Source organism: Sphaerodactylus townsendi, linkage group LG07 (genome assembly GCF_021028975.2).
Source record: "Sphaerodactylus townsendi isolate TG3544 linkage group LG07, MPM_Stown_v2.3, whole genome shotgun sequence".
NCBI lineage: Eukaryota > Metazoa > Chordata > Lepidosauria > Squamata > Sphaerodactylidae > Sphaerodactylus > Sphaerodactylus townsendi.
This window is the reverse complement of record NC_059431.1, coordinates 63,826,774-63,839,182: the sequence shown is the minus strand read 5'-3', so window position 1 is coordinate 63,839,182 and position 12,409 is coordinate 63,826,774. Positions and strand designations below refer to the sequence as shown.

The window sequence follows — 12,409 nt, the reverse complement described above, 5'->3', positions numbered from 1 at the left end:
CACCACTCTGCACACTGAAGATTGCACTGTTAACGTCATTGACTGATCTGCTCTGATATCACAGTGTGATGACATAGCTCCCTGTCTGCCCTTATCTTCGCTGTTGTAATGTCCTGGAACTGCACGGTAAATAGCCAAAGGTATGCTGTTGAAGGTTAAGGGGAATTGCAAGTTTTCAAAGTAAAATTTATGTATGGTCAATTAAACACAATATTGCTGTGGGCATTTAAATAACTCCTTGTTGGTAAAAGCACAAGATGGTTTCCAGTACTTTTGATGAAAAGCCACAGGCAGCCGACAGGGTTTTATATCACACTTGCTGCTTGTAGTACATAATTTCTCTGAAATAGCTAACACCATATGACTTTGTATTCACAAATACTACATTGCATTAATTCCAGAGGGGTAGTCAGGTTGGTCTTTTACAGGAAAACAGAAGTGAATCCAAACAGAAGGCAGAGAAGGAACTGAATCTACTTAAATGGTTTTACATTTGCTTTACTGACTAACTTAAGGAAATGCTTACATTTGGGTATTCTTGCATTTGTTTATCTATTCAAATATTTATACATTGCCTTTGAGAAAGACTTTCCCCCACTCCGGGGTGAGTGTAATTTCAGTGACATTTCACACAAGACAATAAAAATAGAAGTTAAATATTATGAATGAATACATTGCTAATTATTAAAGACTCAGTATGCTAGGATGATCATGCTAGGTAATCGTGGTCCAGTTACACTCTCTCTAGCTAACCTACCTCAAATAACTTTTAAAAAGGAAGAGAGAGATAGGGTGCCCCCAGATCATTGGAAGAATGACAAGAGTAAAAAAAGAAATATTGTGAGTGTCAGCAGTTATATAAAATACAGTTCACAGTAATGTGTGTATATGGATCAAAATATTGAGTGTCATGTTTGCCAGCTGCTCTGTAATCAGTCAGTTCATTTACTTATGAAAGCATTTCTGTCCCTTCTTTCCTTTTGGTTCAAGGCGGGTTTTTGCGCGGGCACATCCCTCCCCCCACCATTTTCCGGAGGGCGTATGAGCACCGTCCAAAGCTTCTCCAGTACCCTTTTTCCTATCACCTCGTTTCAACAGTACGCAGGGATGAAAGGAGAGAGCTTCTCATTCCGCTTACTTGGCGACTGGGCGAGCCAAGAGGTAAGACGACCATTTCTGCAGCTACTGCAGGAAACTATGAACACAATTCCGCCCCAGGTTCGGGTGTGTCGGATCCGTCGGCAGCTAAAACGAAGCGGAAAGGAAACTGCATCCGCACAAGCCTTTCGCTTTCGCGCATGGCGATCTCTCACCCCACCCCACGGCTACTAGAGCGTTTGGATGCTCTGGGTTCTGCAGGAGAGCGGCGAAGCGCCCCCTGGCGCAGGGATATTGAGCGACGGGGAAACACCGTCCCAATCGAGCGACCTTGCCTCGTGTTACTCTACAGTAGAATAACGGCAACCTTTGGGGCTGCACTCCTAATTAGTAGTGGGATTTAGAAATCTTGCCCTACTCATAACCGTCATGAGGCGCTGTTTAGGACAATGAGTCAGGGGTATCTAATTTGGGACTTCAAAAAGGAACCAGTAGGGAGAATGGGATGAGTCCTGTGGTGCAGAGTGGTAAACTACCGCTCTGCAATCAAAAGCTCTGTTCATGATCTGAGTTTGATCCTGATGGAAGTTGAGTTCAGGTAGCTGGCTCAAGGCAGTCTTCCATCTTTTCCAGGTGGGTAAAATGAGTACCCAGCTTGTTAGGGGTAAAGTGTAGATAATTGAGAAGGCAATGGCGAACCATAAACAATGTTGTGATGTGATGTCACCCCATGGGTTGTTAATGACCTAGTGCTTGCACAGGGGAACTACCTTTAAGGGATAATAAAGGAGGAATACAAATACTAGCTGCCCCATGTCTGTGATTCAAGTCCACTGCACAGTTATTACTCCCCATAGATTCAGGGACATGGGCTTTCAGTCACACTAAAAGTAACTGAAAACGACTCAACACAGCAGTCCCCTGCCCAGCTCCAAGTAACAGCATGCTCCTCTATTCTCCATAATCACCTTTTAGGCCTGTCAACTCTGGCTAGGGGAACAGGAGATTTGGGGATGGTGCCTGGAGAGGCCAGTTTGAAAGAAGGAGCTCAGTAGGGACAGGATACCATAGGGCCCCTCCGTCAGGCAAGACTGTGGTAGGAGTCAACAACTTAGATTCTCGACCCGTAGGTCCGACATTCGGTACTCTCAAGCACAGCCATAGCGTTTGACTCGTGTCTGTCTAGCTACCCTCCGTTAAATTTTTGAGCTCGACTGGGAGGTGCAACTTCCAGGTGAACTCGGGTTGCACTCAAGCCGAAGCCGGCGGAGTGCGGAATCTCCCTTGCCTCGCCTCTGCCAGCCAGCCAATCACAGTGCAGTATTTTCAGCCATGCGCAGAATGGAAGACTCATGGGGGCAGCGAGAAGTGCGCCTTTAAAAAATCCTCCTACGTAGCTCCTACGTCGGTAAACGAAAAAAAGGGACACGCACTCACGTTTCCCGCCATAGAACGGCAGCCAATCAGGAATGAGGAGCGGAAGACACGAGGAGGTAATCCCGCCCTCTGAACTCGGCTCCGGAGACACGAGTCAGCTGCTGTGCGAAGTAACAGAGGAGTCGAGCTCAGGTAACAATTTCCAAAGACACGAGTCGAACCCTACTTGCCTCTGCTGTACGGAGGGGCCCATAGAGTCCAGCTACTGAAACTACCATTTTCTTCAAGGGAACTGATCTCTATCATCTGGAGATCAATTATAAATCATGGGAAAACTCCAGTCTTCACCTGGAGGTTGGTAACAATCTATATTACCATCATACCCATTAAACTGTGCATCTTTCCCCCTTGTTTTCTGTTGTTTGTATGTAATATAGGCTTGGGAAGTTGCTGCTAATTGTCTTTTATCTATGGTTTTAAGTTGAGATTTTAGTATTAGTTTTATGGTAAATTCATTCTACTATTCAATGCTTTTAACTTGTATATACACCACTCTAAGCCCAATTCCAATTGGGAAGGGGGGATATAAATTAAATAGATAGATAACCCTACCTGCGTTAGAAAAAAACAGATAATGACTGCCCTAAGAGCATGTTCCTAAGAGTAAGTAAAGAACAACTTTAAATTTCTTTATATAACTTTTCTGTTGGAAACAACTTTCAATTACAAGAAAAGAAATATACAAATAAATATTTAAAAAAACATAAACAACATTGATTTGCAATTTGGCTTCTGCTAGGAAAATAATTATAAAATTTTGGCTGAAATCCTAAAGAGTAGTCCCCAGGAACAGTCCCCACTGAATAACATGAAACTTGCTTCTGAGTAAACCAGCTTAGGACTACTGCCTTGGTGACATCATTATGCAAAAGTAGCTGTCTTGAGGCTTCTCAAAGAAAATGAAACTATTTTTTGTGAACTTGCTTGGTATAAACAATGACAAAGCTTAAACTGAAATGGAAATCATTTTTCTGAAAATGCTTTTTAATGTAGATATTGTAGATGAGCTCTGCAAATCTGATTTTGAACTCAGGTTATACAATGTTATTCTGTTCTTCAAATCCCCTTTTTAATGCTCCATCCCTCCTTTTTAAACTAAGTGATCCATACATTAATTTATCTAATGGAATTGGATATTTAATTTTAAAGCTACAAATTTAATTGATAGAGAAGCCAAATGAGAAAACTGTCTGCAGATATAGTTTGGCTTTCATGCAGGTTTTTTGATTATTTGATTATCAGTTACATTCATAGCAACTGGTGACTCTGTTGCCATTTTTGATGGTGCAGCCCTTATTCTAATTTTGATTATTTTCTTCCAGCTGCAAAATGGATGGAGGGAGTTGATGGAGAAACACCTATTTATGTGCTTTGTGAGAAATATCAGTTTCAGTTAAGGCCAAGGTTGTCTAGATGTTATACTAGGTAGGCTTGGCCCAACCTCTTTGTCCAAGGAACTACTCGGCAGATGATATATGGTTAAAAAATGCCTGGGAATTATTCAGTGAGGGGAGCCATTTCTTAACAACCTCATTTTTTAAAACAGTCACAGTGTTATAGTTCAGTGAATCATTTCACCTTACATAGACAAACACATTTTAATTCAGTATCGGACTTGTCACAGAGCAAAGTTCATTCTTGGGTGTAACTCAATAACCTACAATGATATCCACAAGTAAACAGTAGGTTTCTCCCAAAAGAGTGTATTGCAACTAAGAAACACATTTTCAAAATATTCATGATGTTTAAAGTATAAACAGAACAGACTTCAGGAGGGCGGTCTTGTTCCTTAACATAGATAAAGCTGAGGTAAATCTTCCTATCTCCTTCCTGTCCGCCCAGTGCTTTTCAGTGAAGTTCAGGCTTTTGTTAATTCTGTTTCTTCATTCCAGATCCTGTAATGCGGATAGTTTGTCATGCAGGAGTGAAAAAAGTAAACAGCACAGTCCTAATTATAGTTATGGCTTTCGAAAGGTACAAATCTGTTTAGGATTGTATCGTAAGTCTGCTACAATACCCCCTTATACAAAAGACATGGGAACATTGGCCAAACATTGGGGTGGAGGGTAGGTATATTTTATCATGTATCTGGGGGTCTGGGGTCAGGCCAGGCTGCAAGTCATTTACTATAGTCTGTTTATGTCATTTCAGAAATTATTTTTTGTACCTTGGCTCATGAGATTATATGTTTGGAGTGGAAATAAGTTCTGTGTGTCTGCAGTGGAACCAGAGAAAGAATGCTAAGCCTTGCTATGTTGTGTGGACCAGAGGATTCTGGGTAGTGGCCGGGGCACATATTGGTTTAGGCAGAGCACTGACCAAATTTTTGCCCTTGTGGCAGGGTTAGACCAAGGGTGCTCCCTGTTGTGTGAAACAAGAGCATGTCCTTGAATATACCCAATGCGTCTCTACAGCTAAGCTTTGGAAGGAAACACTGGTAAGTATTTCTCATTAAGGAACCCCTGATAAACTTCAGAGGAGTTCCTTGGAATACAGCCTAACAGTAACCACTCCTCTGTTGCAGCTAATCACCTGCAACATTTTTTTTCAATATAAAAACAAATCAGAGTAAAGTACTGCTTATGAGAAACATATATAAGAGTAAAGTACTGCTTATTGGTTTGCAAAACCCAAGCCCATTAGAGATGGTAGAGAAACTTAAGACTATGTTACTTGGGTAATTCCAAGCACTCTACACAAATCCCATAGGTAGGTTTACCCTGGCAACTGTAGCCAACCTGACCTGGGTGGTGCAGAGGGGGAGAGAATAGTCTTTCTCCTGGAATGCTGCCCTGTCAGACCTGTCAAAATAGTGCCCTGAAAAGAGTGAATTTGAAACCCTGCCCAGACAAAAGGAAACTGGGGAGGAGAGAACCGGGATCATAATGGCAGGAACCGAGGAAGGACTGGACTGAACTTTGAGCAAGGTCCAGGATCCATCCACCCTTGTCAAGGTCAGGACAGCACTGAGCCTTTTCCTTGGTCACAGAGTGATCCCTTAGCTCCCCAGCAAATGTTAGAACTCAGGGAGCACCCTTGGTCTAACCCTGCCACAAGAGCAAAATTTTGGACTAAGCTAAGGGACATGTTCCTATGTGACAAGCAGCCCACAGAAATCTTGATTAATGCCCTAGAGAACCAAGCCCAGAAGGAGTCCCAGCCTGTGCCCTCTCTCATCCATCCCCAAGATTTAGGTAATTCTTGCAAGGGATGCCTGGGTTTCACAAGGCTCCAGCCAGAGACCACCAGAAAAGTGGTGCCTGATCACTGGCAGAGAGCTGAAATAAAGGCAGGAATGGGCTAGAGAAGCCTGCCACCCTAAATTCAAACCGTCCTTCTCTGGGACACCTCACTGAAAAGGTGGTAAAGCCAGCAGAAAAAAAGGGTGAACCCAATAAAATTGAAACCTGGAAGAATATCCCCTTCCAAGAAAAGGAAAAGATTCCAAAGGCAACTCAGACTCAAAGGCCAACACATGTTTCCCCAGATTCCTTTAGAAGTTGGCAAAACAAGATTCAGAAATTGGAAAGTCTCATTAGGAGGCAAAATAAAATTAAAGATTTGAGAAACTGCATCAGAAAACAAGATTCAGAAATTAAACAGTTCAACAAGAGCAATTGGGAGCTTGGAGATTGTAATCAATAGGACTGGATGCCAAGTAAATTTGTATATGGTAGGGATAAGGTTGTGTTTTGAAAGCTATTTAGCTTATTCTGAACCTCCTCATTTGGATTTTGCTTTTGTCTTGTAACAAACAAACCTGCAAAGTTCTTATCTTTGCAGAAGTTTCTGTTTCCTTTTGCTCAATTTTCCCCATTAAAATGTTCCCCATTAAAATTTAAGTCACATTTACATAAAATGCAAAAAAGACATGTATTTATAAATGGCACATTCAAGGCCTGTATTGCATAAAAATAATGTAGACGAAACCAAAGAATAAACAGGAATAAAAACAAAACTGAGGTTAAAAGGGTAGGCTAAGAATTACAGCAAATGCCTTGTATGCAGAAGGCTGGAGGTATCTGTCAGACTTCGGGTCCAGAAATAATAGAAACTGTAGATTTGTTCTAAAGTCTTTATTTCGATATGAAAGGACAACATGAAGCAAAGACAAATGTGAGATTCCTGTTCAAACCTACTGCCTATATTCCCCAAAGCTCCCCGCCCCCCTTAGCCAAACGGCTCCTACGATTCCCACTACAAAGCACTAGAAGCCTGGGAACAGCTCACACTTCCCACATGATAGGATCAGGTCTCCTGGGGCTGCCATCTGCGGAAGGAAGGGAGGAGGAAGCACTGGGCACCTGCAGAGTACAAAGCAAAACCATTCCCCTTTGCAGCGCCCGCCACCCATCAACTGACAGGCACAGGCCTGACATTCCGCCTCCTTTAAGAGGTCAGTCAGGGTAAGCACGATTAAAAGCTTTCACTAGTCAGGGGGCTTGCACATGCTTCGAATCCACCCACTCATTGTGCCTGGCTGGAAAATGGGTCCAAGCAACTAGATAGAAGAAGAAAAGTTTGGATTTATATCCCCCCTTTCTCTCCTGTAGGAGACTCAAAGGGGCTTACAATCTCCTTGCCCTTCCCCCCTCACAACAAACACCCTGTGAGGTGGGTGGGGCTGAGAGAGCTCCGAAGAACTGTGACTAGCCCAAGGTCACCCAGCTGGCGTGTGTGGGAGTGTACAAGCTAATCTGAATTCCCCAGACAAGCCTCCACAATTCAGCGGCAGAGTTGGGAATCAAACCTGGTTCCTCCAGATCAGAGATACTGCAGATGGTTGCGATGTACTCGAGAGTCCAGGGTAGCATCAACTTCATGGACGTGGACTGGGGTGGGCACCTCTGCCCGGGGATGCCAGGCATCTGGGGGGGAGGCACTTTCTTGAGAAGGCTGCAATGAAAAATAGGGTGTATAGATCTCAAATTGTTAGGCAATTGTAATTCCGCAGTCATATTGTTAATCACCTTAACCACCGGGAATGGTCCAATATATTCCTAGCTTCCTACACCCTTGAAGGCCCCTCAAATATTTTGTGGATAATACATCCAGTCTCTCACTGCGAGATGAAGGGGGCGCCGTTTCTTATTGGCTTGTTGTTTATGTCCCTGCTCAGCCTTCTGGAGTGCCATTTGCATGGGCCGCCATGCTTGCTGGATAGACTGCACCCACTCCTAAAGCTCTATTGGTCCTTGCTGCACATCCCTCAGAAACGGAAAGGGCTTAGCCAACTGTCCAGAAATGACCTCAAAGGGGGTTTTACCGGAGCTACTGTGCACTGCATTGTTGTAAGTGAATTCTGCAAAAGATAACGTCCACCCAATTATCCTGGTGATGATGCAGCAGCACATATATTATTCTAGAGTAGCAATGGTGCAGTTGCTCTGGCTGTCAGTTGCTGCGTGATATGCAGAGGAGAGGGCTTGTTCCATGCCTAATAGTTTGAGAAAATGGTGCCAGAACCGCGATACGAACTGACTGCCCCAGTCGGATATTATTTTGTTGGCTGCAGCGTGGAGCCTATAGATGTTAATCACAAACATTTGAGCCAACTTGCTAGCAGATGGAAGCGAGGAGCACGGGATGAAGTGGGCCTGTTTTGAAAACAAATCAACGACCAACCAAATCACGGATTTCCCTTTACTGGATGGGAGGTCAGTGATAAAGTGACTGGGAAGTCCCACTCAAACCTATATTCCCCAAAGCTCCTGGCCCCCTTAGCTAAACAGCTCCTATGATTCCCACTACAAAGCACTACAAGCCTGGGAACATTTCACACTTCCCACATGATAAATCAGGTCTTCTGGAGCTGCCAAGCCGTCTCCCAAGGAAGGGAGAAGGGAGCATTGGACACCTGCAAAGTAAAACCATTTCCCTTTGCAATGCCCACCACCCATCAACTGACAGGCACAGGCCTGACAGCATCCAGTAAAGTACCAGGCAACGTGAAAGACCTTTACTTGAGAGATTGAATAGCTGCTGCCAGTCACAGTATGCAATGCTGACTGTGACAGCATAAGTATGAAACAGTTTCATATGACAAAGATAACGTATGAAATCAAAAAGAAACTAGAACAGGCATATTGGTTCATCCTAGTGTAGGATTTAGGTGCTGCCTTCGGATGTTAACTACATGATACTCAATTTTGCTGGCTTTTAATTAGTTTTATGATTATAGTCTTTGCTTTTCATTGCAACTGGATTTGGAGTACATATGGCAGAAAGTGGATATTTGACTAGGGTCTTATAAAATATTAAATTACTGTAAATTCCACACCTTCCACATCATGAGTGAAAAGCAGCAAATTTAATTTTAAAATTCTTTTTGGTTATTATATTCCCTTTATTGTAAGCATGCCACAAATGGTTTGTATACTTGATTTACTGCCTATGTTGCTGTCAAGAGAGAAATAACTGAACGGGTGTGAGAGAGATGCTTGTCTTTATAAGGTCATAAGCTTCTAGTGGTTTCAGGCTATATACAATCTAACAACAAAAAAGCTACACAACATTCATTTCAGGCTTCCTTTGCCCAGAAAACTGAAATGCAAAATAGTCTGTGAATTTATGCTGAAAGAAGCCAGAAGCAGCTGCATTTCAGTAAGTACTATTTTTCTTACTGGGATCCACCTACAGATAGTAGCCATGTGCATAAAAAAATCCTGTCAAAATTTCTCAAAAATCATAAAAGTTATGCTTGTCTTTAAGAGATGATTTTCACACAGAAGGAATCCATCTTGAAATGCAAATATTACAACATAAGAACAGCTAAGAACTGGTGGGAACATTGTCCAGAGAAAGTAATGGAAAATGAGAAGGTCCAGATCCTGTGGGACTTTCGAATCCAAATGGACAAAGTGTTGAAACAATACACCAGACATCACCATGATCGAAGACAAGAAAGTGAGCATCATCAACATAGCATTCCCTGGTGACAGCAGGATAACTGAAAAAGAACACGAGAAGGTCACTAGATACCGCGATTTGAAAATCAAACTTCAGCGTCTATGGCACAAGCCAGCTGAAGTCGTCTCAGTGGTAATCGGCACGCTGGGCGCCATCCCAAAAACACTAGGGCAGCACTTGAAACATATTCGAATTGACAAAATTAACATCTGTCAAATTCAGAAGGCAGCCCTGCTGGGATCCGCACGAATACTACGCCGATACATTACAACTTCCTAGGCTTCTGGGTGAGGCTCGAATTGTAATGAAGGCCAACAACCCACTAAAGATCTGGCAGCTGTGAAATCTACAATAATAATAATAATAATAATAATAATAATAATAATAATAATAATAATAATAATGATAATGATAATGATAATGATCATCATCATCATCATCATCATCATCGATATTCATATTAGGAAAGCAGAATGTACAGATGGTGTGTGCATTTGAATTGGCTAAATGGTAATTTAGAAAGAACATCTCCTACTCATTGGCCTGTATTTCATGGTGCTGTGGGAATTCAATTCCAGTTTCAGCTTCTACCTTCCCAGTGCTGGAGTGGGTGGACTATTTGCTTCCTTTCCCATCTGTTCTGGTACCAACGAATCAAAAATATAATAAGGAGTCTCGGCTAGCAAAATAAGAAATGTGCATATGCGCAGTACATGCAGTACACCATGAGATACTTCTTGCCACAGACTGACACAGCTAAAAGCCATTATAGGCTTTCCCCATATCTGCTACAAGCTACAACTTTCATCAGAAGAGGCTCTTAGAGTGGAATTTCAGACGGTAGGAGGTCTTGTCTTACCTTATAAGGGAGATGCAGGATAACTGACTGATAAAAAATGGTAGACCTTTTTCATGTACACCAATTCTCTTCTGTAAATGCTCCTTTTAGGATATTTTAAGCTGTTTTGTTGAGATTAACCCCTTCAAAACCAGATCAAGTAAAAGTAAAAATATTGTGGAGCATTTGCAGTTAAACAAATCAGAGGGTATAGAAGAGATTAAGCACTCTCCCTTATCCCTGCTTCGCATCTTTGCCCAGCAGACATTTGTGATCTCACAAACATGAATTTAGGAATATATATTTGCCACAATAACCTATAGATTTACCTTCATTCATGGTACTTTTGCCTCCCTTTTTATCCAAGCATATCAGCTGAAGCCCAGGAAAATGTTTGATTCCAACTGGTCTACTATTGCTCTGCCTCATTTTCAGTCCACTTTGGCTTGTGGCTCAGATTGTACTCTGTGACACTGATCCCTTTTCTAACACATTTTGGGATTCATCCATTGTACTGGATGTTCGATAGATATTCTGAATCCGATTATGTATTCAATTGCGATATGGGCTTAGCACAATCCTGTAATGATGCTCTGTATTTTTTTATACATTGTAGTCATGAGTTAAAGGTAAGTGGGTAGGTCAGTGGTGTATCTGCCCGGATACATGGGGTAACCCATGTCTCCGGGCACACGCAATCTGGTCACGTGGGGGGGGGGGTGCAAAATCGGCCCCCATGTGACTAGAGAGTCAGCCTCCCCAGGGGAGGCAACTCTGACAAAGCATGGAACCGAAACTGCATAGCTGGAGCAGGCTGCTGGTAGAATTAAAGTTAAGTGAGAGTGGGCTAGTGCCTTGGACTATGTTTTCAAGTCATGGTGAGCATTTCAACAACATACCCATGAGCCTTTGCTAAATATGCAAATTGATAATTTGCATATTTAGCAAAGGCTCATGGGTGTGTTGTTGAAATGATAGCCCAAGGCACTTACCTTGGAGATCAGGAACGTGGTGGCCCTGTCCCCCTGCTTTAAGCAGGCCCAGTCTTGCCTTGGACTATCTTTTCAAGTTATTGATGAAATGCTCACCATAACTTGAAAAGATAGCTCAAGGCAGTACCAGGCCTGCTAAAAGTAGAGGGACAGTGCTACGTCCCTGATTTCCAGGCAGACCAGGGGGCATGACTGATAGAGGCCCAACTCTGCACACTCCAGGCCGAGGCGTTCCACTCTCCCGGGCTCCCTGCAGCAGAGATGTGCAGGGTGGGGCTCCTGGGACGGGCACCCAGAGAAGGCTTTGTCTCCAGGCGCTGTTTGGACCCCATATGCCTCTGGGGTGAGTACATAGTAGATAGAAAGCAAGAACAGCTAAAGGTGCTATAGCCCAAGCAAAACATTTTGTCCATCTAGCTCAATATTGTTTACTCTGGCTGGCAGTGGCTGTACAAAAACTCAAACACAGAACAGCTTTGTCAAATATCTGCTACCCAAAATCCAGAGATTGAATTTGGGATATCTTGTATGCAAAGCATATGCTCTATTATTGAGCCACAACCTCAAACTAATTTTAAGTATACACAACTACTGCGGGGCATATGTACTTAGCTAGTTGTGCTCTAGTGGTATAAGAGATCCAGAACATTTCCCTCAGAACTTCCAATCCCTTCTTCCCAAACAACAGCAACTTTTGATCAACTCTGTTCTGTCTTTCTTGTCCAGTGGCCCTGGAGCATTACCACTTCCCTTGGCCTAACACTGGAGAAGAGAGAGTTTTGTATAGCAATTAAGTGCCCACTTGGAATAAACAATGGTTGCTTTCAGCTATCATGTGCAACTAATCAACAATACAGGAACATTGTTTTCTTCATCACAATAGAAACACAGGAATGCAACATTAGCAGCATAGAGTTTGCTTGCACAATTGTCTTCCAGATGTGTTTCGTAAACAACAAACCAAACAAAAAACTCAAATACTGGATTTTTCCAAGAACATTTTGAGCTTCCTAGGTGACAACAGTACAAAAGCACACCTAACTTACACTGCATATACTTACTCAAATACGGAGCAACACTCTCTATCCCTGTGGCATGAGTATGTTTATGGGAATATATTTAATAAGATTCTGTA

General features: G+C 42.7%; 1 protein-coding gene across 1 annotated transcript in view; it reads right to left on the bottom strand.

Annotated features, from left to right (window-relative positions):
* Positions 1–4,119: 4,119 nt before the first annotated feature.
* Positions 4,120–12,409, bottom strand: part of LYRM7 (LYR motif containing 7) — a 52,472-nt gene continuing 44,182 nt past the window's right edge. Inside the window, exons 7-8 of the transcript XR_007245007.1 lie at positions 7,286–7,431; positions 4,120–4,430 (exon numbers count right to left, since the gene is read on the bottom strand). The gene's annotated coding sequence lies outside the window, so the exon portion shown is untranslated. The remainder of the gene's footprint in view (positions 4,431–7,285; positions 7,432–12,409) is intronic.